The sequence below is a fragment of the Amia ocellicauda genome, chromosome 10 (genome assembly GCF_036373705.1).
Source record: "Amia ocellicauda isolate fAmiCal2 chromosome 10, fAmiCal2.hap1, whole genome shotgun sequence".
NCBI lineage: Eukaryota > Metazoa > Chordata > Actinopteri > Amiiformes > Amiidae > Amia > Amia ocellicauda.
In genome coordinates this window covers 7,472,279-7,496,581 of record NC_089859.1, presented here as the reverse complement: position 1 = coordinate 7,496,581, position 24,303 = coordinate 7,472,279, and the positions used below count along the sequence as shown (strand labels likewise).

The 24,303-nt window shown below is 36.6% G+C and overlaps 1 protein-coding gene across 1 annotated transcript in view; it reads right to left on the bottom strand.

Annotated features, from left to right (window-relative positions):
- gabrb4 (gamma-aminobutyric acid type A receptor subunit beta4) overlaps positions 1-19,008 on the bottom strand; it is a 64,153-nt gene extending 45,145 nt beyond the window's left edge. The window contains exon 1 of the mRNA XM_066714826.1: positions 18,954-19,008. The gene's annotated coding sequence lies outside the window, so the exon portion shown is untranslated. The remainder of the gene's footprint in view (positions 1-18,953) is intronic.
- Positions 19,009-24,303: the final 5,295 nt, after the last annotated feature.

The window sequence follows — 24,303 nt, the reverse complement described above, 5'->3', positions numbered from 1 at the left end:
ATCCCAAAGATGCTCTATTGGGTTGAGATCTGGTGACTGTGGGGGCCAGTTTAGTACAGTGAACTCATTGTCATGTTCAAGAAACCAATTTGAAATGATTCGACCTTTGTGACATGGTGCATTATCCTGCTGGAAGTAGCCATCAGAGGATGGGTACATGGTGGTCATAAAGGGATGGACATGGTCAGAAACAATGCTCAGGTAGGCCGTGGCATTTAAACGATGCCCAATTGGCACTAAGGGGCCTAAAGTGTGCCAAGAAAACATCCCCCACACCATTACACCACCACCACCAGCCTGCACAGTGGTAACAAGGCATGATGGATCCATGTTCTCATTCTGTTTACGCCAAATTCTGACTCTACCATCTGAATGTCTCAACAGAAATCGAGACTCATCAGACCAGGCAACATTTTTCCAGTCTTCAACTGTCCAATTTTGGTGAGCTTGTGCAAATTGTAGCCTCTTTTTCCTATTTGTAGTGGAGATGAGTGGTACCCGGTGGGGTCTTCTGATGTTGTAGCCCATCCGCCTCAAGGTTATACGTGTTGTGGCTTCACAAATGCTTTGCTGCATACCTCGGTTGTAACGAGTGGTTATTTCAGTCAAAGTTGCTCTTCTATCAGCTTGAATCAGTCGGCCCATTCTCCTCTGACCTCTAGCATCAACAAGGCATTTTCGCCCACAGGACTGCCGCATACTGGATGTTTTTCCCTTTTCACACCATTCTTTGTAAACCCTAGAAATGGTTGTGCGTGAAAATCCCAGTAACTGAGCAGATTGTGAAATACTCAGACTGGCCCGTCTGGCACCAACAACCATGTCACGCTCAAAATTGCTTAAATCACCTTTCTTTCCCATTCAGACATTCAGTTTGGAGTTCAGGAGATTGTCTTGACCAGGACCACACCCCTAAATGCATTGAAGCAACTGCCATGTGATTGGTTGGTTAGATAATTGCATTAATGAGAAATTGAACAGGTGTTCCTAATAATCCTTTAGGTGAGTGTATATATGGATTATATTATACATATATACTGTACTGTACTTTTACCCCAACCAGTGTGAATAGTCTAGCAATAGAAGATGTTCTATAAAATAAGATTCAAATGATTGATGAATGAAAATACAATTTTCAATGTCCAAACAGACCTGGAAATTGTCATTAACACTTCACAGAAGGGAAGGATATAAACTACTTGGTCACTTTAAGGATGGACATACATTTATTGCATGGTTTACATGCTCCCATACATTAACAGATGTAAATGCATTTTATGTGGTTCTACACCTGACATTTTTTGTCATACTTAGAAACACATTGTTGACATTTAGCAATGTGTGGCTGAAAGCTATGAGTCAGTCTTAATTGCATGTTCACCATTCTGTAAAAACTGGTCACTGGGAATATGCACACTAACAAATTGACTATGTGTGCTAAGAAAATAGACATTAAACATGCCTGTGATATGATTTGATTCTAGCAGGATGTTAGTACCATATTACATGGAATACCCTTTAACAGTTAATAGTATAACACTGCAATCCTACCTGTTAATTCAAACTGATACAGTGTGTGCCTCTGTTCAAATATGGATTATGTTGTTGTGCATTGTTTATTTCACACCCATTCTGCAATGACTTAGGTTAATATAAGAACTCCGAAATCTGAACAGGAGCTTCTGTTGATCAAAGCTCACACAGATCCTTTAAGCTTTCGTTCTGTACACAAGTCCCCCCTCTCATCCAAAGGAACTAAGTTTGAAAGAGCTTTGTTTATTCCTTTCAAGGTTCTGAAGATGTCAGTCAAGTCACTCGTCAGCAGTGGCCTATCAAGGCAAAAAAGATTTAGCGCTTTCAATCTTTCACCATAATTCATGCCATTTAGTCTAGGCGTTAATATAAACACCCTTCAGTGAACCTTCTGTAAGGCATCTATGTCCTTTTTGACATGGTGCCCAGAAGTTAATACACTGTTCTTAATTTCATTTATCTGGGGAATTGGACAACATCCCCATAACCTCTCTTACTTGTACATTGTTAGATCTATCAATGCATCTAACTGGCCTTTTTATGTGCCTTTCCAATAGTGACTGTGATGAAACCACGACAGTAGTTCAATGGACCTATCAGCCCAATGCTATCTCTTTAATGGGAGATCAGCTCAGCGCTAGCCAATTCAGTGTCTGACATTTGACACTTGCAAGAAATCATTAATCCCAACGTGCAACATTTAGTAAAATAGTACACAGCATTTATTATGGATTAACCTTGTCAGTCGGATTAGTCAAATTAGTCAAAAACATCATAATAATCAGGACTGGGTTATCAAATATTCCTATCTGTAAGTAATACAGAGTTTCAGTTATCCTTGTAACTTGCCAGCAAACAAAGCACATATTTTGTTTAATTTCTCAAGCATGCTTTGGCTATAAACAGCCTGACCCTGCATGCTCAATTGTGAAAATGCATCTCTGTCCTAACACAATCGTGGTCAATCTGAGAGTCCTGCACATAACGTTCCATGTAGCAGCTCAGAGAAGAAACACCCATTAACATTTGAAGGCTTGGAAATGATGCAGTTTGGCCTCCTATGAGGTGAGCCTACAACAAAAAATTTAATTCAGTAAACAAACAAAAAAAGGTTGACAACTATGCCCAGTACTGCCCTCTTTATTATTATGGCTCGCTTGTTGTGATTCATCTGTTTGCATGCGTTGATGTGTTACACAGTCAAGTAATCATGTAAAATAGACCAACACATTTGGAATAATTGTATGACGCCTATTCTATATCACCCTACCTCATTACCCTACTGTTAAAATTCATAACAACATGTTTTCTTTAACTATGTTATTTCCTTTTTCTTTTGATGGCCAAAAGATGTAAAATTGAAATAACTAAGAATAACTGATTAGGCACCATTTGCAAAAAGAGTGCATCAGTATATAACAAAGGCCACAATAACTACATTAGCCCTTCCAAAGCATTAAGAGATTTAATTAATGTAACTAAGGCTACTGACATAGCCTTCTGACACTCATATTTGTGACGAATGAAGGCAGGCCATTATCCTGTGTCATTGACTAAATGGCAGTGGAGGTCAGCGAAGGGGAGAAAAATAATAATCAAAAAGAAAAAGCAAAAAGGATGGTTCAAGGACATGATCCACTCAACCCCTGAATCCTGTGACAAAAAGAAAATGTGCTCTTAAGTGTGTTCTCCGGCTAGGACCATAAATCTCGTAGGATGTAAATTAAATTTTGCCGCATTTATTTAAAACAACCCAGCATCCTGCCCTTGGAATGGCCCACTTTGTCTTCTCAAAGACTTCATATTAAACATCAGAAAATACACTCACCTAAAGGATTATTAGGAACACCATACTAATACTGTGTTTGACCCCCTTTCACCTTCAGAACTGCCTTAATTCTACGTGGCATTGATTCAACAAGGTGCTGAAAGCATTCTTTAGAAATGTTGGCCCATATTGATAGGATAGCATCTTGCAGTTGATGGAGATTTGTGGGATGCACATCCAGGGCACGAAGCTCCCGTTCCACCACATCCCAAAGATGCTCTATTGGGTTGAGATCTGGTGACTGTGGGGGCCAGTTTAGTACAGTGAACTCATTGTCATGTTCAAGAAACCAAGTTGAAATGATTCGACCTTTGTGACATGGTGCATTATCCTGCTGGAAGTAGCCATCAGAGGATGGGTACATGGTGGTCATAAAGGGATGGACATGGTCAGAAACAATGCTTAGGCACTAAGGGGCCTAAAGTGTGCCAAGAAAACATCCCCCACACCATTACACCACCACCACCAGCCTGCACAGTGGTAACAAGGCATGATGGATCCATGTTCTCATTCTGTTTACGCCAAATTCTGACTCTACCATCTGAATGTCTCAACAGAAATCGAGACTCATCAGACCAGGCAACATTTTTCCAGTCTTCAACTGTCCAATTTTGGTGAGCTTGTGTAAATTGTAGCCTCTTTTTCCTATTTGTAGTGGAGATGAGTGGTACCCGGTGGGGTCTTCTGCTGTTGTAGCCCATCCGCCTCAAGGTTGTACGTGTTGTGGCTTCACAAATGCTTTGCTGCATACCTCGGTTGTAATGAGTGGTTATTTCAGTCAAAGTTGCTCTTCTGTCAGCTTGAATCAGTCGGCCCATTCTCCTCTGACCTCTAGCATCAACAAGGCATTTTCGCCCACAGGACTGCCGCATACTGGATGTTTTTCCCTCTTCACACCATTCTTTGTAAACCCTAGAAATGGTTGTGCGTGAAAATCCCAGTAACTGAGCAGATTGTGAAATACTCAGACCGGCCCGTCTGGCACCAACAACCATGCCACACTCAAAATTGCTTAAATCACCTTTCTTTCCCATTCAGACATTCAGTTTGGAGTTCAGGAGATTGTCTTGACCAGGACCACACCCCTAAATGCATTGAAGCAACTGCCATGTGATTGGTTGGTTAGATAATTGCATTAATGAGAAATTGAACAGGTGTTCCTAATAATCCTTTAGGTGAGTGTATGTACTATTTAATATTTGCATGAAACACCCTTCCAAATTGGTCAACAAGGCTGAAGTTGAGAATAAAGTGTTTTTTTTTATTTATTTTGTTATATAATCAGAATCAAAAAGAAAAAAAAGCATAGGCTGCTTTCTTAAGCATTTTACTCTGCTTAACAATACTTCTGGTCCAGCCATAATAAATCAACTAGCACCCAGTCTTTATTGTGAAGTGTATTGTAATCATTCCAGTAGCCCTGTATATTAATTCTTATATTCTGACAACACATTATATTTTATGCTGAGTATGCTTTGCTTTGAATTGAACTATGCTGCATGAGTTTATACCATTACTAAACATGTACCGCAAGTGTGAACTGATTGCTTTCAATGTAGAGGGTAGTTTGAATAAAATTAAGCTGAACACGAGGTTGAGATATGGATAAAGGAAAAGGTGCAATGTCTGCTATATCTTTCTTTCACATTTTCCTGAATTAACTACTAGCAGCCTACTTTTAAACTGTTTTTCACAAACTCTATGTTGCATGATATTTCTACTTAAAAAGGTCTTTTACATCTTCAGTCTCCAAGTATATAAAGTGTTACATAATCTTTACAAAAAATATTTGTATTCCTTTCTTTCTTTTTCTCTTAACCGGAACACATACAAGATGTTCAGATTAATTCGAAATTATGTAAGTAAAATTTATAAGAAGAACCGGCTTAATTAAAGTAAGGGAAATTTCTACTCATGAAGAAAGTAAAACTAAATAACAGCCCAATGGTGGTCCTTGCAAAGTAAAGTAAATAAAAAGTGTTTGTTTTTGGTAATACTGTATTTCAGATCAAGTGTCCATTCACGATGGAATGACTCATGAATTTTTGAGTAATCAATACTGGCAAACATGATATATTAAAGCTTTAATATCCAAGATCTCAATGGTATTTTATATGTTGGGATTAGTGGCCAGTACGTTTAAAAATATAACCCTATCATACATTATACGTGCATTGCATACGTTTTACTGCCGTGTCTGGAATTCAGGCTGCACTCATGTCAGTTCAAAGCTGAAGTCCTACTTTCCAGTGAGTTTGAATTCTAGTTTGAGTAAATCTTCATAAAGACTCCATCTAAAGGATTTCCTTTACAAGAACACTTGATGCTGGAGGTGTGGATCACAGTGCTTATGGCGGCAGTTGAATAAATGAATGTTAAAGGAGTTACTGACAGTCTGGTGTAACTTCAGTGTTCTCTGACTCAGTCTTTAAAGTGATGGGTGAGCTCCTTAGTGCAACCTATGTGGCCTCCAGATGGAATATTTTATCCAATAAATCTGCCCTCCATTATTGAGTGAGGGATTCAGTATTGCCTTCATACAGTAACTGGAATCCTTGGCTTACAGTACAAAAAAAAGCATACGGCCACAGGGTGAACAGCTAAGCAAACCACACAGGGATATAACATCTTCACAATTCTTCTAACTTAGCAATTTTAACTAATGAGTTTTCAGGTGATTCATTAAAGGCATCATCATGTTAATGAGAGCAATAAAGTAAACCTGCATTTGAAAGACCGGACACCCTTTTATTTCTTTAGGAAAAGTCATAAGGTGGTCTGTATCCAGCAGAGAAATGCCCCATCCCCAACCACCCTAATTTCTTTAATTATTTAAGCCTGAAGATAGGATGGAGTGAGATTTTCTCCAGACAGAAGAAAAGCTTTAAAACAAAATGTATTTGTGTCCCACCTCCATTAGTCTTTTTCAAGATACAGTTAATACTCTACAACATTAAAGCTACCTTTGTGCATAGATTCAAAATGACTGAGCTGCCATTATTTTATTAATTCTTTCCTGACACTAACGGCAGCACAGGTACTGTGTTCAACTCCGTCACATCACAGTCTACAAAACACAACTTGAGGCGTCAAATGCTTTAACAGTGGCCTTTCGCTTTCACGGCCTGGTGGGGCTTTGCTCCGTGGGGAGACAGACACATTCGCAGTGCTAGTGATATGTCACCACTATTTCAAGCTTTGTTAACAGTGGAAGCCGAGACCATAAAACCCATTTCGCCTGTGATGACAACTAGATTTAAACTGCAGTCTCCGGAGGTAGCAGACTCACTCACTGTTTCAGACCTTAGTCTCTGTATCTTGCTTTTGTTTTCGGATTGCACAAGATCATTACTCTGTATCCCCTTGGCGGAGCCGTGACTCCACAGCGCACTGCTGCTTTATGGTTTCCTTTCCGCATTGTTCTGTTCCCTTTCCCAAATCAATGACCACTGCTGCAGACATCCCAATGATAACAGTAGCAATAATAATAATATTAATAATAATCTCACAATGGCCTATTTTTGCCATAACTTCTTCAACTTGTTTTACAAGTTAATCGAGGAATGGATCACTCAAGCAAAATCACAGTGAGGATCTGGTGAAGCAGTGAGGAGAAATAGAGATGAGGAGATAAAAACACATGAGTCTTTCCAAGCGATGTACTGCTCATAGATGGTGTGCATGTTCTTATCATCAACCCTGTCTCACCCCCACAACGTACATCAGATCTATAAATGGTGCACACACTCAAATGAAAACCATAATGTATTCCTTTCTTCCCAATGCATTGATTTAAAACTATGTCCATTATCTATGTTGTCCAAAGAAAGAAAAATAAATCATGTTATAAGCAAATGCACATATGTTTTCTTTGAAACGTGTTGGATATGCTATTATTTCTTATCCAGTGCTGTTTTTCATGCTTATCTCTATGTGTGTGTTTCTGAAATGTAGCTGACCAAACCACATGCTTCTTAAGAGAAAACAAATAAAATGATAGCCTCTGGTTCTCAGACTCACCTCTGTTGTAAAACCCTTCCCCTGTCTTTTGCTCTGGGTATTAAATCACAATCTTAATGAGTTCTGTAACCCTCAGGCTATAGAATACAGCGATTTATCGAAGATGCATGGACCATTTGTGTAATATATAAGCACCACAATGTAAATTGTAAAATAAATCAGGTGTGTATGGCTATACCTTGTTAAAGTTTTTAATTTAGTCCCATTTTCAGGCTCCGATGCAGGCAGGCCCTTTGTTATATATACCATACAATATGGATTTTCTGCAGAAGGTGCCCTCATTTTCCTTTGTATAGTAGAACACATTGAACAATATGCGTTCTAAATCTAGCAGTTGCACTGGGAAACTTTAAATATTGTATTTTGCAAGGGAGACTTTTAGAGAAGGTCAAGTATGTACAGTTTGATAGGTGAAATATGTACTTGGGGAATCACATGCAAAGAAAGGGATGTGATTGTAGAGCAACCATTTGAACAGCATCTCTCTGGTGAATGTGGCATTTATCTGTACTATATCTTCTATGAAAGAATCAACAAAGTAATGTATGTTATGTTATGATATTATGATCTCCAATATTAGTGCTGTTTTTTGGGTGTTTTTTTTTTTACATGCAACTTCAAATTACCAGAATTACATTTCAAAGTTAATATTAGATCCAGTGGTAAAATTCTGGTGTTATTTTTACATTAACTTTAAAAAGCACAAACCACCATATTGTTGGGATAAACAAGAGAAAGAAAAAGCAAAATCAAAAGTTACATTTTGGGAAATAAAATGAATAAACATTAATAAAATGGAGTTGTAAATGATCTAGAAGACAATGTTCATCCATAAAGAAAGAATCTTCCTCAAAGAAAGGGATATCAGTGACAATATTTTCAGATTTTTACTGAAGCAACACTAAAACATACACACAGATACATCTGTCAGCATTACAAGGCTCTCTGTTGTAAAAGATATTGGTTGAGTACATTATCCCAGACGCATTTCAAAATGATATTAATAGAAGCAGAAGAACTGCAATAAACACAAAAAATGCACTTACAGTGTGAAACAAAAAACGTATCAGTCTAAGTAATTTAGCTTACAATTCTCTTACCCAGGCATTTAAAATGCTGCTGATAGCATTAGCAATTCCAGGGCATGCACGTGGCATAGCGGAGAGCAAAGAGAATGAACTGATACGTTTCATTGGGCATGGGTTTTGATTAGATTTCCCTTTGTCCACAGAGGCTATTTACATCCCAAGCAACTGCCTTCCTTTACAAAACTAATGTAATTAGCCACTGTCAGTTCATGATTTCATTTCAACTCAATTTCCAGCGGTTTCCTTTACTGACCATTCCTTTAATTATTTATCTGCCATTGACTGATATGGCAGCCACCTCACTTTGACATGATGGGTGACTTTCCTGGAGAAAATGTGCCATTGCAATGTAATGGCAGATGTCAACTGCTTTCTAGGCACTGATATATGGTTAAAAACAGCTTTATTGATTTACTGTCTTCAAAACCAACAAAATTAGTTATATAATCCAATACATAGTTGCCGTTGTATGTGAGTGCTTATAGGTATATGTGCAAACTAGCACTGTGATGTATAATATAATCTACTGCTTCCAATTGAATCCATAGTTAAGTCTCCTGTGCCCAGAAATCTCTAAGGACAGCAAAATAAATGACTGAATCTTATGCTAAACTAAAGCTACCAACTGGTCTCATAATCCCTGGGATGCTCCGAGACTGGAAAGGGCTTTACAGTTGTGTCTAAATTGAAAGAAATTAGACTAAGTCATTGTCTCGCAGCATCACGGTAATTAGACCACAGTATCAACTGAGTAAAAGTTTATCGCTCCGTTTTGTGCATCAGTTTCTTTTACTTGATGGTCGGTTGGCAGCTTTAACTTCAAGCATTGTTTAGAATTATTTCATACGTGGAAAAAAAAAACCACTTTGTGTGTAAAAGTTTAACCCCAATCCCAACCTTGACTCTCCAAACAAGCTTTACATATTTACTTCAGCTTTCATAAAACAAAGCTTTACAGCTGGCAGTAATTGGGCAATTTCACTTTGGGTGTATTTGATTGTTCTAAATTAAATGGATAACACCGAGTAGAAATATAAATATAGTTTCAGATTATTTCTTAAACTCTACCCTTCCGCCCCCTGAAAAGTCTGAAAAGTATTGTCAAATATTGTTCAAACATACACATGTAAAAACCTGGCATCATACACAAATGTAGACAATACGTGAGTTTTAGAGTTAAAGCAGGAAAATCCCCAATCCAAGAGGGAATAATTTATTTTATCCGTGTCAGCTTAATTGTTACCATTATGTAGGTTGAAGACAACTGAGAATTAGGCCATGAGTCTGGGAACAAAAGCACACTGGTACATTTTCCAAAGCACTTGAGGCTACTGTGCATTTAAATACACCCCCCCCCCCCATTTGCCCCAAGTTCTTCAATCTCACCTAATACAGTTATGGTCCCCACAACTATCCTATCAAGTAAGAGACCACTTTGGCAGATTGGACTTGTAAATAGTAGTTATACTTTCAAACTCTGCAAATGGATTGGATGGCACTGAATGTGCTAGATGTTCTATTTTTGAAGGAAGGTATGAATTTCTACACGGATCAAACAGGGCGGAGCTTATGTTTAGAATGTAGTATTAAAAATGTATGATGATGATTTATAATCATGATAAGAACAACTCTGCTTCACATTCAACTTATCTCTGCCTTCCATATACATTCCCCCTTGTATTAATTTCCAGGTCCTAGTTGCTCAGTCTGCTCCCTTCTGACTTCCTCAATTTTGCTGATGATTTGTGCCTCCTGCTTTCTCATTATTCGCCCAGCTGTGGTGGAACCTGCTATCTAGAAGCACGACAACTGCTCCCTCTGTAACCAACCCCCTATTGACTCCTCAAAACTCATCTGTTCACATTGTACTTTACATCCCACAAATTGCTCCAGCCCTGTGTGCATTATCGCTGTACAGCTTCTATCCCCTTTCACTGCACATTTATTGTACTGTACGTGTTACACTACCTTTGTTATTCTTCTACACTGTTTGCTGCATTATGTTAAATCTGGTGTAACTTATAACGCTTGTACGATTCCAAAAATCCTCTTCATTTTCTATGTACCGTGTTTTCTTACTATATGCCTCAAAACAATAACTTGGAATGTGTAATCTGCCTCAGAAAATAGCCCATTAAATAAAGTAATCAATCATAAAGCCATATGGATATTCAATTCTTGTCTGAAATATATAATTTTAATATGTTAATAACCTCCTCATTCTCAGATTGATTTGAATGGATATACACATGAAAGAAATATAAAAAGGAAAAAAAGAACAAGAACACAGATAATAATAAAGAGAAAGAGATTATGATTGTTAAAGTTAAAGCCAATACGTTTTAAAGATAGGGACTGTATGCTGCAGCATTACTACATGCACGATTAAACAATAACATTCATGTTGGGTACTAAAGGTAATCCCCAGAGACAACAGAGAAGATCCTACTTAAGGTTTTCTCTACATATAAACTCCCTTCTCACTGCGATCCGTGTTGTTAATCTGAATAGAGAGAAAGCATTCCTCTCAAAGACACAGGCTTACCCATAAAAAGGAATACTATACATATGTTGCCTTTGTAAAATTAGGTGGAAAGTATAACATTATGCAAGAACTACATTATGTTTTCAGACATTCACACTACACCAATGCAAATAATGACACAAATTATAAACGCAATTATTCTGTAGTGTATAGTGATGAAAATAACTCTTGCTTGTTAATAAATAAATAAAAAACTCAATCATAATTAAAAAGCTAAACTGCTTTTTGCATAATCCTTAGCAATAACTATGATTTGAACTACTGAATGCCCATGTAGACCATTTGAGTAGAGAAATATCACAGGATCTTGATGTAAGTTGAATGGCTCTCAAATTGGCAAGTTCATCATGTAAAAACTTATAGATCTTGATCAATCTCTCTATAATTTTTTTTGAGGAACCTGGCATTTCTTCTTCATGCTTTTTATTGTCAGTTGAAAGAACAATATGGAAAGTTAGGCCTGTGAATCCACAAATAACAGAGTGGGTCTCCTTTAAGAAAACAACTAACAAACTACTTGCATTCCATAAGAAATATCCTTTTCTTTTTCTATGAGAAGTGCACATAAGAAAAATCAAATGGTAAATTTAAAGAAGTGTAATACCCACAACAACCTGCTGGAAAAATATAAAAAGAGTAATGTCACAAGCAGTACTTGTACCAAAAATGTCCTCACTATTACACATCATAGAAATAAAACAACTTAAAAAATTACGAAAGAAACATCACGAGCATTAGAACAAAAGCGGAATATTTTTCGGATTGATCTTCAGTGCCATTCAAACGCCAGTGACATCTGAAATTCTTGTTCTGTGACTCATGTTTCTATTCAAGAAAAGCAATTTATTTTCTGTTTGCCATATTGTTTGCTTATTGAAACCACGGTGCAAAGCTTTTATATGTTCATCAAGACTGCACTGACTTCCTGCTTTAAGATGCACTTGGAAAGTGAAAAAAATAATAATCCTGACTTTTGTCTGACTTAATTCAGATTTTGTTTTGATGATTTATTTTTTCTATTGTCTTTTTTTTGTTGTGTTGCAAGGCATCCAGACGGTGGGCCTTGAATGGCAGACAGCCCTCAATAGAAAATGACAACCTAAGCAAAATACCGTTCAACACAGTTCAACTTGATTACACAGACCTTGAGTCACACTTGGCATCCCTATCATAATTATTTTGGATATTAATGCACTACAGCACAAACCCCAATCCAAACAGATTTTTAAACAATCTAAAAAACACAAAAATAGCATAAATGGAACGGACTTTACAATTGAAAACAACTGTCTGTCCTGGATCATGGTGGCTTACAAAACAAATATAGAATAATCTACAGCCCATTTTTAAATGTCATGTTTGTTTTGTTTGTTTATGTACTTCAAAGTCACCGGATATGACAATACCTTGCATTTACCTGGGAGAGCTCAAATCAATGCCACAATTAACCAAACAATGCACTTTTTCTAACAGTGGAACACTTACAAGCAGAGCTACCAGGACAACCACAGTATTCGATACTGTTTTCTGGTGCTTAGCAACAGGGGACTGGTGTACAGTCAGCCAAATGGCATGTGAATAATACTAATTGTATTCCAACCAGTAGTCTCCAGGATATAGAACTCAAAGTGCATTTAAAATGGAGGCCCTCACTGGATCTGACACTCATGAGTTATTGACTTATCTTTAAGAAATGTTCAGATTAACCTTATTTCTCCAATTATGTACTATTATTGTTGTTGTTGTTGTTATTATTATTATTATTATTATTTACAAGGCTACTGTGAGGGGGGGTTGAATTGCTACACCCTCATCCAAACTTTGCAATATATGACCAGTAAGATCCTTTAATTCATTGTTAAGCACTGCATCCTGCCTATTTGGCACAGCAAAATGGAAGGCCTTCTTTCAGATCCTTCTTCTTTTCTGACCATCTGGTATTTTAGAAAATTGTAGGGGGCGGGGGGGTGGATGGGATGCAGGGAAGTAGAAATTCACTGAAGACCAAATCCTTTGTCTGAGGAAATACATTCACCAAAAAGCAGATGATGTCACTTACAGTAGGCAAACAAATGTCGGAGATGTATATACTCTATGATTTGTATCACAATAATAATAATCATTATCATCATCATTAATATTATTATTATTATAATTAAAGAGATAAAACTACACCAACACAAATTTACTAACTGCACTTGAAGAGCAAAGGGTACATTTTTCAATGCGATAATGACCCTTAACACACAGCCAAACTAAACCTAATTAGAAAGGAACAACAGGTTTTAAAAGTTATTTGTCTCATTGGTTTAGTTTTTGAATGAGCTGGACATTGAATTGTAAGTGTAAAACTAGATAAATATCAGATATTGGCAGAAGACTGACTGAATGAATGGACACAATTCAATTGTAAAACATCACTAAAGTTGTAGAGTATGTGGGGATGAGATTGCTATCAGTGGGGAGTATTTTTATTTGACATTAGTTTTGGAGGTCTATACATTTTCATTTGAATCAATAGTTTCTGGATTGTATTTCAGTAAGTTAATCGAGATGTCCCCATCATTTTCTCCAGCGCTAAGATGTATTGTCAATATATCACACATGCATGTATATCCTTACGTAAAGAACACAACACCATAAGTTGAACATAACATTTAATAGACTTTACTTAAGAGACGAGAGAAGTCAACGCAGAACAGAGCTTCCCACAAGTTGGCTTCCACAAAGCAATTTATGTTGCTTCAGTTTCTCCTTTTCATATACAATTTCTGTGATTTCAGGCCTAATCAGATATTGTTATGTGGTATTTTCATCATTTAAGTGTAGTTATTTGCACATCCTGAATGTTGCATTTCATTGTTTGTAATCGCTTTTCCATTGTTTTTAAACTTCTACATTTAATCTGATTTCCTTCAAGATGTCCGCTTGCATATGTGCCGGGGATGGGTTCTGGAGATAGCTGTCATAAGCAGCTGCCAGAGAAATCACTTTCTCCCAGCCTGGCTTGAATTCATGGCCTCCTCAATCAGGCTATAGGATGCATCCTATATTCTGGGTGAAGGCTTTAAATGGATATAGCGCTTTGGAACCTGCGAGATGACGTTTTAAAAATAGTCCATTACACACAATTATTTTTTTAACTCACTGAAGGGTGAATAATGAAAGGGAAAATCAAAGTGACTGTCCATTTGTGACAACAGGTGGTCATGTTCTGGGCTAAATTTTACACAACCCCAGGCACTAACTTACTCACAATGCAGAACCACAGTGATCTTATGTTTGGTGGCCCATAGGGTTCTGTCCCCAGGCCAAATGTGTTTTTTTTTCTTGATTTTTTTTTCTATACTTGCCCTAGTTACTGTGCTTCAGCAGGATTGTCTGTTTCTCCACTCTAAGGAATGGGTTCTTCAAGTCTAGGAATAAGCATTGATTGGGGTTGTCATACTGGTGGTTTTGAGTCTAACTGAAAGTGTTGCAAAGAAGCTGTACATAATAATAAATCAAGTTTCTGAAACACAACCAGAGTTCATTCCAGGTTTAAGAATGGTAGTACTGGCATTTTGTTTCTGTTTGAGACAGATATGCAAGATGTCATTGGCCAGGTCATTAAATCTTGCTGATTTGTATTTGGGCACAGGTTATGTTATTTATTTAGTTATTACTTTGTGTATCGCACACTACTGACCAATTAATTTCCCTAAGCAGTCTGGACGTGCGATGATGGTGACACTGCTTGCGAATATAATATTTAGTTAAATTCTTTAGAAATGTGCAGGACAGAAAAAGCAACAGAATGATAGCCAGCTGTAACCAAAGAAAATTAGAAAATGATAGATTTGGAAATTAAAGTGTAGGCCTCATAAAGTTTGAAAGAGGCTGCACTACAAAATACTCCCTCCATCATATTTTGCTAGTGATATTAAAAATCAAGGTTATTTCAAACTTGAAATATGTTAACAAAGGCCAGGTCTCTATTCATTTTTCAGATTAGCCAAGATAATGTTATGTTTAGCTGCCATATATATTGAATCTACATATACAGAGATTAATCTAATAGGAAACCAAATGTGATCAGTTTTCGGTGTGGAAATGGAAATTAATCTGGCCATCATTTTATTAAATCAAATTTGAAAGTTCATCCCTCAATGATCAGCCTCTTTCTTGGCACTGTTCTTAGTCAGTCAGACAATACACCCATAGGCTATTTGTTGATAAATCAAGGCCAAAGTCAATAAACTATGGAACAAACCAAAAAAAAAAAATGAAGCCTGAAAACTTTTGGCACCATGTAGCTCAGGGCCAAAGGAAATTCCAATAAAAGTCAAACATTACTGGAGCAAATTGTTATAGCCTATGGTTGGATTGCATTGTAAGTAGTTTCAAAACACCTGTTAAACTGCTGCCTTACTGCTAAAAACACTGTTTCCTTGAATAACTTCCTTGTAAGATGAAACAGAAATATATTAATTAACTACATAAATATGATGCATCTAATCTAAAACCTAAGCAGACAGAGGTCTACACTAAATCAAAATTTTGACTCCTAAAGTACAAACCTGTATCCTATTGTGATTTCAGAAGCCACTTTCTACAAATTATAAATCAAAACACAATGGGGTACAAGTTTGAGATTTAAGTTTCGCAGGTATTTCAAAGTTAAAGAAATACTCAATCTATGAGCTAAAGGATGTCAGAGAGATGAACTTCAAGTAGACATTTTCTCACAGTTTATGAATGGTTTATATAATCTTAAAAACAATGGTGTACAATTTACAGAACATTCTGTGCTGAACGAAAAGAAGAAAAAGCCTTCTATTCACTTCTGACAGGGCTGCCATTTTCCTGCGGGGCGATCCTTAAGTCTAATGGGAAAACATGAAACTCAGCTCACACCTGGTTAAGCCCTGATTTTGCATAAAAGCGACGAGGCACTAACAGACACGGGGAGAAGCTGTACAACCTCGACTTCAACTTGGGATATAAAACAGTTCTCACCACAAACCACAGATCCCTCGCTTAGAAATGTGTACGAGGGTGAAACCACAGCACAGTGAAGTCATATTAAAGCCATGTTTCCCCATCCTTTTCCTCTGAACCCGTTGTGTCTTCTTTTTTTCATTTGATTTATTTATTTTTGTTAATGCTATTTTCTATTCCCAAATTACCTTATTAGGTTGTGGAATTCGTTTTTAGAAAAGGTCTTAACAAGCACCTAGTTCAATTACCATTGTTAGATTAGACTAAGTGATAAAGACCTCGGGTGGAAGAAAGGAGAGGAGAGACACAGGGAACGGGACTAGGACACAGTATTTATAGAATAGGTGTAGTGTTAAAGAATAGGGATAAGTGTTAAACACTCTATGCCCATGTAAAATCTTAGTACAAATGGGGGACAGACGAACAGACACAATGTTGACTGTACAAATCGAGTTAACTTGCATAAGGCTTGGCTAAATAAATCCCAGATGGTTTTCTAACACTTCTGTCATGGTTATACAGTACACAATCGTAGCAGGCACAATTGCATCTCGCTACTACTGATGGGTACATGCAAATGGAAAGCAATTTAATACACACACCTAGCCAAGTAGATATCACACAGAGCTATGTCTAGAAAGCTGTAACTGATGATGTCAAGAATGGTGTTGGATCTATCAAGCAATTAGAAGTTTCACAGCCTTTGGAGAGAAAAGAAATCTGCTGCAGTGTTAGAATCTAAATCCCAGCCACTTGAACATTAAGGATAGCCTTCCTTGAAATTAGATTTGCCCAATTTAGAAAACTACGAGTGATGTGAGCTACTTTCTCCCGTTTTTTCAGATTGTTCCACTTAAATCAACTGAATTGTCATTTTAGAAGAAGAGTCCACTATGGGTTACCCGTTATCCTAATTTTTGTATGGGAAAGGTGAGATCATGGATTTACATTTCTAGGGAAATATGAAATTGTACTAACGATCATTAATTTCTTCAAGGCTGTCAGGAAATATTCTTGCTAATTCTAGCACAAGTGGGCCAGCAGTGATTCAGGAACAGATTAAGCAGAACTGAATATTACACAACCTTGATATGGAGACAAGAATCATTTTGAAATCAGAGATTCACAGCAAGCTATGGCTTGTGAGCTGCAGCAAGAACCTTGCTTAACATATGCATTCCACCTCATAAGTCATAGAAAGATGATAAATGGCTAAAATTAAAGTGGACAGTATTGGAATTATGTTCTCTTTTAGCTGAAATGGATGGACTATAGAATGTTACACATCATTTTGAAGAAATTACTCAAACCGAATACAAAATCTCTTTATCTTTTTCTTAAGAAACACAACAAACAAAAACCTCCCCAGTTTGGTGGGGGGTTTTTTGGTTAGATTTTGTTCTTTTCTTTTTCTTTTTTTTTTGTTTGCATTCTTGGTAGCAACAAACTGTGCTAAGAAATAAATGAACCAATCATTAAAACTCATTAACAGCAAGAACAAAACAAAAAAGTAAGTGTTTCTGAAAGCAAGACTGTCAATCAGATGTCAGAAAGGCCTGTGCATTTGTTCTCCACGATCAGTTATTTCTTTTTCTTTTAACAGAACATGGATTTTCTGCCTCAAATGGCAAAATCAGCAATTGTAGAAATGAAAGAAAGACAGAAAAAAGCAAGCAATGGAGAATGACGTGTTGTGTTTAGTAAGCATTTACACCTGTATTAAAAATAAATAGATCCATGGATCCTTTTAAACTGAATATAAATGTTGCATTACCATTTTCTAGATATTTAAAAATAAATAAAATGTGTTCTCAATTTTAAGACACAGAACTTAACAAAGCTGGAATTTAAGCTGTCTGTGTGTTAGTTGATTATGTGCAACTACCAAACTTCATGAGTTCAGAAGAGGATAAGGGCTTGTCATGATATATTGCTGTTTCTGGAGTACCGATTTATTCTTCTTAGGAGAATTATTCATAATTAAAAAAAAAAAAAACTGACACTTTTCAGGGAGCTTGTCAATCTTTTTGATTTTGTTTTGCTGCAATATGTTTTAACAGTCTTTTGGAAGTGTGTGAGAGCAGTGCATTTTATAAGAACATCAAGAGTGCCTATGAAATTCAAATAAATATGCTTTTAAATTATTTTTAGTTTAAACTAATATTACTTGCCAGATGTTGTGAAAGGTATAAGCTGTTCGGCCATATGGAACCACACGCATGCATGACTGGGACACACTTGGAAAGCAAAAACAATAATTTCTGCCTTCTATAAAGAGAAATGTAAAACCTACCATGCATATTTGTGAGCTTAAAATACAAATGGACACATTTTTTCCACTTGGTATAATGAGGAAAGACTCCAGGAATTATCGTCCATATATGGACACTCTTTGGCCTTAGCCTTAGAACGATTACTGTCATATCTGGTGATTCCCTCTAAATACTAATCCTGGCATTGTGTATCTTTATTACCTTAAATAATAATAATAATAATAATAATAATAATAATAATAATAATAATAATAATAATAATAAAGTTACCAGTACTATATATATATATATATATATACAGCTCTGGGAAAAAATTAAGAGACCACTCCAAGTTCAGAAATCAATGTTAAGTGGTCTCTTCATTTTTTCCAGAGCTGTATATATATATGACCAGACTAATATTATAAATGTATTATGTTTAGCCCCAAGACCATAGTCAGTGTTCACTGCAAGATTGTGTTATTTTTGATGATCTCTGTGTTACACAGCTGGAATATAGAAACCGCTGACTTTATTAAAGTTACTCTAGTCAGGTCAGAGTGAGTACAATAGGTTAGCCTAGTTACATACATGCATGGGAATGAGGAGTTTGGTGGGTAACCTTATGGATAAAATACGGGTCCCCACTGCAATGAGAAAAAGACAGCAACGTGTACATCTTCGTAAAAGACTTAAGAGGGACATACCTCCAAAATCAGGTCTCAGGCGGATGTCATACCCCTTCAGCAATTTGTCCACTGTTTTTTTCGCCACAGATATATTTCCAGTGGAGATGCTAGTGAAAATAATAGCGTTAGCAGATTTGATTAATCAAACACACACCAAATAATTACAAACCTAAATTAATCAAATGTAAAATTAAAAATCTGGGAATTCGACTCAGTTGTACCACGTGATTTTCCCTGAACACTTTCGAAAATGCCCCCCCGCCCCCCCCCCCCCGTACATTTAAAGAGTCAGTGGGGGGTCGTTTTACTAGTCTGAACTCGCATTTAATCGGAGGGACATTGAATGAACATTTTCTTATCATTTCTAATATCTTATAGCTTTAGCTGCTTGCTCGTAATATTGAATATTATCTCAGCAATGCAGTTTATTGTCCACGGCTGGGTGAGCCTCTGCACGGCACCTTTTCATGCCTTTTCTTGTACAATTCAAATCCCTATAGCGTTTCTTTCAACAGAAATGGAAACTTTGCAACAATATGGTAATAAGATACAAACGTTTATGATATATACCTTTTTTGTTTTGCATGGCAACTGTTTACATTTCTTTTGTCTCTTATGTTAACTTTACCTGTAAGGGGGCGAATGCTCAACAAAGCCATAATGCGATTAAATAATAAGGCCTTTGTATGGCTTTGAGTTCACTCAGGTAAAACTAATGAAATAAACACATACACATAAATGTGTGCGAGTGTCTAACATGTGAACCCATTAAACACAGAGCAATGGATATTAAATATCAAAATGGAAGACATGCTGTTCAGGTTATGAATACATGTCTAATTGTTAGGAGGATGTTGGATATTGCCTTTTTTGGTAATAATCCATGGTTTAGAGCAATGCAATAATATCCCAGTAGCCCCTGGCCTATTGTTTTTGAAATATTCATGTATTTGTGTCTGTGTGTGTGAGGGGGGTCCACTAGTCTGTCGAGGTTCACTATACATTCACATTTTAATGTATTTATCGTTGTCTGCATTGTGTCAGTGCTCACACGTTTACAGGTGCCTCATCCTCACACTCGACATAGCAGAGCATTTGAAGGCATCTTATCAGACACGTCTCAAGAAAAAGCGTCATTTCAATTGAAAACACTTAAAGTCGAAAACGAAGCTGTTATTTGGACTCACTGGTAACTATGAGTATTGATTTGAATCTGCACCACTGGTACAGATGTTTAGTGCGTGTGGTTATTGTTGAATAGATCACATTAATAACGAGAATGACAGATGCCATTTATTTCGGATTTACACAGGCATTGTCCAACAACTGTGGATTTCAAAAAGGATGCTACGTGTAATAGTAGTTTCAACATCAACATCAACAGTTAGCTATGAGTAATTTGCTTTCCTTCTAATAACATTTGCACTTAAAATAGATGACCCCCCCCCCCCTTAAAGTGTGTGTGTGCGCGCTTTGAAAATTAATTTTAGATGCATATATATATATATAGCCCTGGATCGAACTGTCACGTAGATCCGTATACTTGTCCATGTCTGTTGAATCAGTAAAACTGACAATTTGTGTTGCGTTTCAGGTGTCAGTTTCTGCATTTAATGAGAAATAAATAAAATAAATATTAAACTGTACCACATTTTCCAGAAAAGAAAGCCAAACACATACACAGACAGTGATTGTATAGATAGACAGATGTGTGTGTGTCGGGGGGGTGTTTGTGTGTATATTTGTTTGTGGAGTGTAGGCTACATGTGTTATGTGTGTGTGTTTGTGCGTTCCTGTTTACAATCCCACAACATGTGTCTTGGTTTCAATGCGATTTTTAATATTGTCTTACCTTTGAGCACAGCAGACAAAAGACAGAGCCGCCAAAGCAGAGAAAAATCCACATAATTTATCTTCCTGAAAACCCAACATTTCCACAAAACCTTCTATACAGTTTCAATAATCCAACCGCCTTTGGTCCAATAAACAAACAAACAAACAAACAAACAAATAATAATAATAATAAACCCCACTGGATAAACGAGATGAAAGAAAATAAAGGGGAACAAACAAGGAAATGTATGTATATATTTAAAGGTATAAATGGATCAGATTTTTTTTAACTAAGGAAATCCGTGCAAGTCACAGATCCCCTCTACCAACACCATAAGATCAGGCATCTTGTACAAAATAAATAAACAAACAAATAAACAAATTTTAAAAAAGAATAAAAAAGTTTAAAAAACACGCAAAATAACATACAAAAGACTCCAAAAATAAAATAAAAATGCAGCAGCGTCTTCTTGGCTAGATTGGCTGCTGCAATTTCCCAGTCCAGATCTGCAGGAGATACATGGTTCCAGTCCTCCTCCTTCCAGGGGGGAAAGCTCCTCAATGGGGTTTGTATTTAAGGATTTTTTTCAGATGGAAACGTTGGGGGAGAAAAATCTGCATTCCCTTGTTATTGCTGATGATGATGTAGATTTGCTCCTCTCATTGCAAAGTCACTAAGGAAAAAAAAATTGCACATTGCAAAAAAAAAATAAAAAAAAATGCACTGGACAAATTGAGAGTCAGACGTCAGAGCAGGCTATATTAACCCTTTCGTGAAAAAGGTATACCCGATCATTTAAGAAAACAGAAATTCCCTCAGTGCAGCCGCTATTACACTGGCATTCAGTCATTTCAGTTTATCTCGAATGCCTACAAAAAGTATATTGTATAGTATGCAAGAAAGAAAGCAGCATCTCTCTTTTGCAAAAGTTGTATCTTCCGATTTATTCCTTTGCAATTCGGTATCTTCTCAATTGCACAAGTGAAAATAGCATACATGTCACTTTACATACGATGCAAAAACATTTTTTTAAATCTTGAAATGCACTTAAAGGGAGAAAAATCCACAAAACGCTGTTGCTTTGAATACATTAGGATAGTGCTGAGAATGGACCATAAAGCTAATACTGAACCACAGGAATAAAGGAGCAACCTGCACGTACGCCGACTCGCGAATAAAAGATGTGGGGAAACGGTGCCTTTAAGAGGTGATTCTTCCTGCAACCCATTGAAATGCAGTAAGTGTATCCCGGTGCATTTTTATGCAATTCTGGCCACTTTGGGACCATCATTGATGTCACAGGGAACAACGACTACCTGCTTTGTCTGACATATTGTTTAGATTAAAAAATAATTAAAAACAAGAACAATGGTCTAAAATTGTACAATTAAAATCAGTTGATACGTACAAATGGGGAGATGAATTCTCTTTTGATACAAGAGGCGCATTTGTGCGGGATGTATGTGCTGCTTAGTTGCTTAGCAACAGCCGGGAGCAGTGATGCACAGTTGCAGGACCAGAGTTTCCCAGGCGAAGTGCGAAGACACGTTTAAAACAGCGAGGTATCTCAAGCGACAGCAACATACATCATGCAGAGATCGAGCAGATTGACAGACATTTAGGATAAAGGTACTGATGCAGTTAAAATCCGGCACTACCCTGTATGCAATTCAATTAAACATAAAAGATGCAACTAGCAACTGGCAGATATGGGTGGTTCGTTGTACTTGTTGCCATCTGGAGTTTGTAGAAATCAATAAAGATTGACAAAGTAAGTTTTAAAAAAAAAAAGTTATCAAATCAATGCACGTAGGCCTGTGTATTACGAATTTGGCTATGATCACAAACACGTATACAGAGATGTACATTTAATAGCCTAGTGGTTAGGACTATGTGTTTACGAATTACCAATGTTATCGCATAGAAACCAGTACAGAGAATGAAGGCAGTTACACGATAAAGGTTAAGGTATAATTTACACAATCAAAAAAAAAAAAAACGATAAATGATCAAATACATTTGAAAAGAACAACACACCTGCAAATATACACAACCAAACCATGGCTTACTCACAAGGAAACTCAACACATACTTACATAAAACAAACACAAATATAAAGTTGAGAGACTGAAGATTGAATTATATTTTGCTTCTGGCTCCTAGTTCCTGAAGAGCTAAGTGGTCTCATGGTTTTTATTCCGCCTTATCTCTTAATGACTTAATTAATTCAATTATTGAGTTAATTGGTCTAAATTACCATTGAGTCGAAGTATTCTGCCTACAAAACTTTCCGGGCTGTGGCTCTTCAGAACCAGGAGCGAGAATCATTGATCAGCCTAATTACCGCAGTTCCCATGTAGTGGTGTTTTGACTGGACAAATGCATAGGAGACGCACTGCAACTACAACCGCCAGTAAATACCCAATTTCACGTTTTAAAAGAAGATCATCTAGATTAGCAAGTATTACATACTAATTAGAAATCTGATCTCCTATACGCTTGTAAAAATACATGTTCGAATATATAGACAAATATTAAATACCCATCCCATAAATGTCATAGAATACCCATATTTGTGAAATATAACTAAGGGATGTATGATCATTATATTGTACCTGTTTTCTTGGAACCATTGCTTCACCATTTATTTATTTATTTTCAAACGAGTATTAAGGTTGTGCATATGCCAATGTTTACAGTTCAATGGCAAGACTCCAATAACATTCTCTCTCTCTCTCTCTCTCTCTCTCTCTCTCTCTCTCTCTCTCTCTCTCTCTCTCTCTCTCTGTGTGTGTGTATGTGTGTGTGTGTGTGTGTGTGTGTGTGTGTTTATAAAAATGTGTATATATTTATATATTAAGCCTGCTTGCTTCAACATCATGTAGCACAAGAAAGGTTGTAAAACTGGGACACAACATTATTCTTGATTAATCAATGCATTTAAGCCTGGAAGTAAAAGTGAGATTTAACGTTGTCTTTGCATCACCCAGCTACGTGATGATAATGAAAACATTTGCAGAAAAAAGTGTTAAAACAGCTAATCCATAACATGGAAGCTAGAATTGTCAGATGTGTCAATACCAGACTGGCATCTTAATCATCGGAGGCAAGGTACAGCTTCTTAATTTACTGCAATGTATCCAGGTCTACGTTAATTAACTAAAATGCTTACCTTGTTTATTTATTGTTTTAGAATACAGTACATCCAAGTTCATTTGAATGAAGTGTGTGTCCTGACTTATGGAGGTCCTAATTGAATGTCACATCATTATTTTAGTATCTAATTATATTCTGTTTGCTTGTGTGCTGTGAGTATAAATATACTAAATCAACATTTACAATACATGCAAACATGTTTTATATCCAGTCAGGTTATTTGATATACCTTTTAAAATAAACTTCTTGCTATTATGCAGATTTATCCTCAACCAGCAGACTTAATAGGACACAAAACTTTTAGAAAACTTTCACAACAAGCAATGTTTGTGAGAACAAAACTAAACTTAGCCAAATTCTTAAACTTTTTCTTTTTAG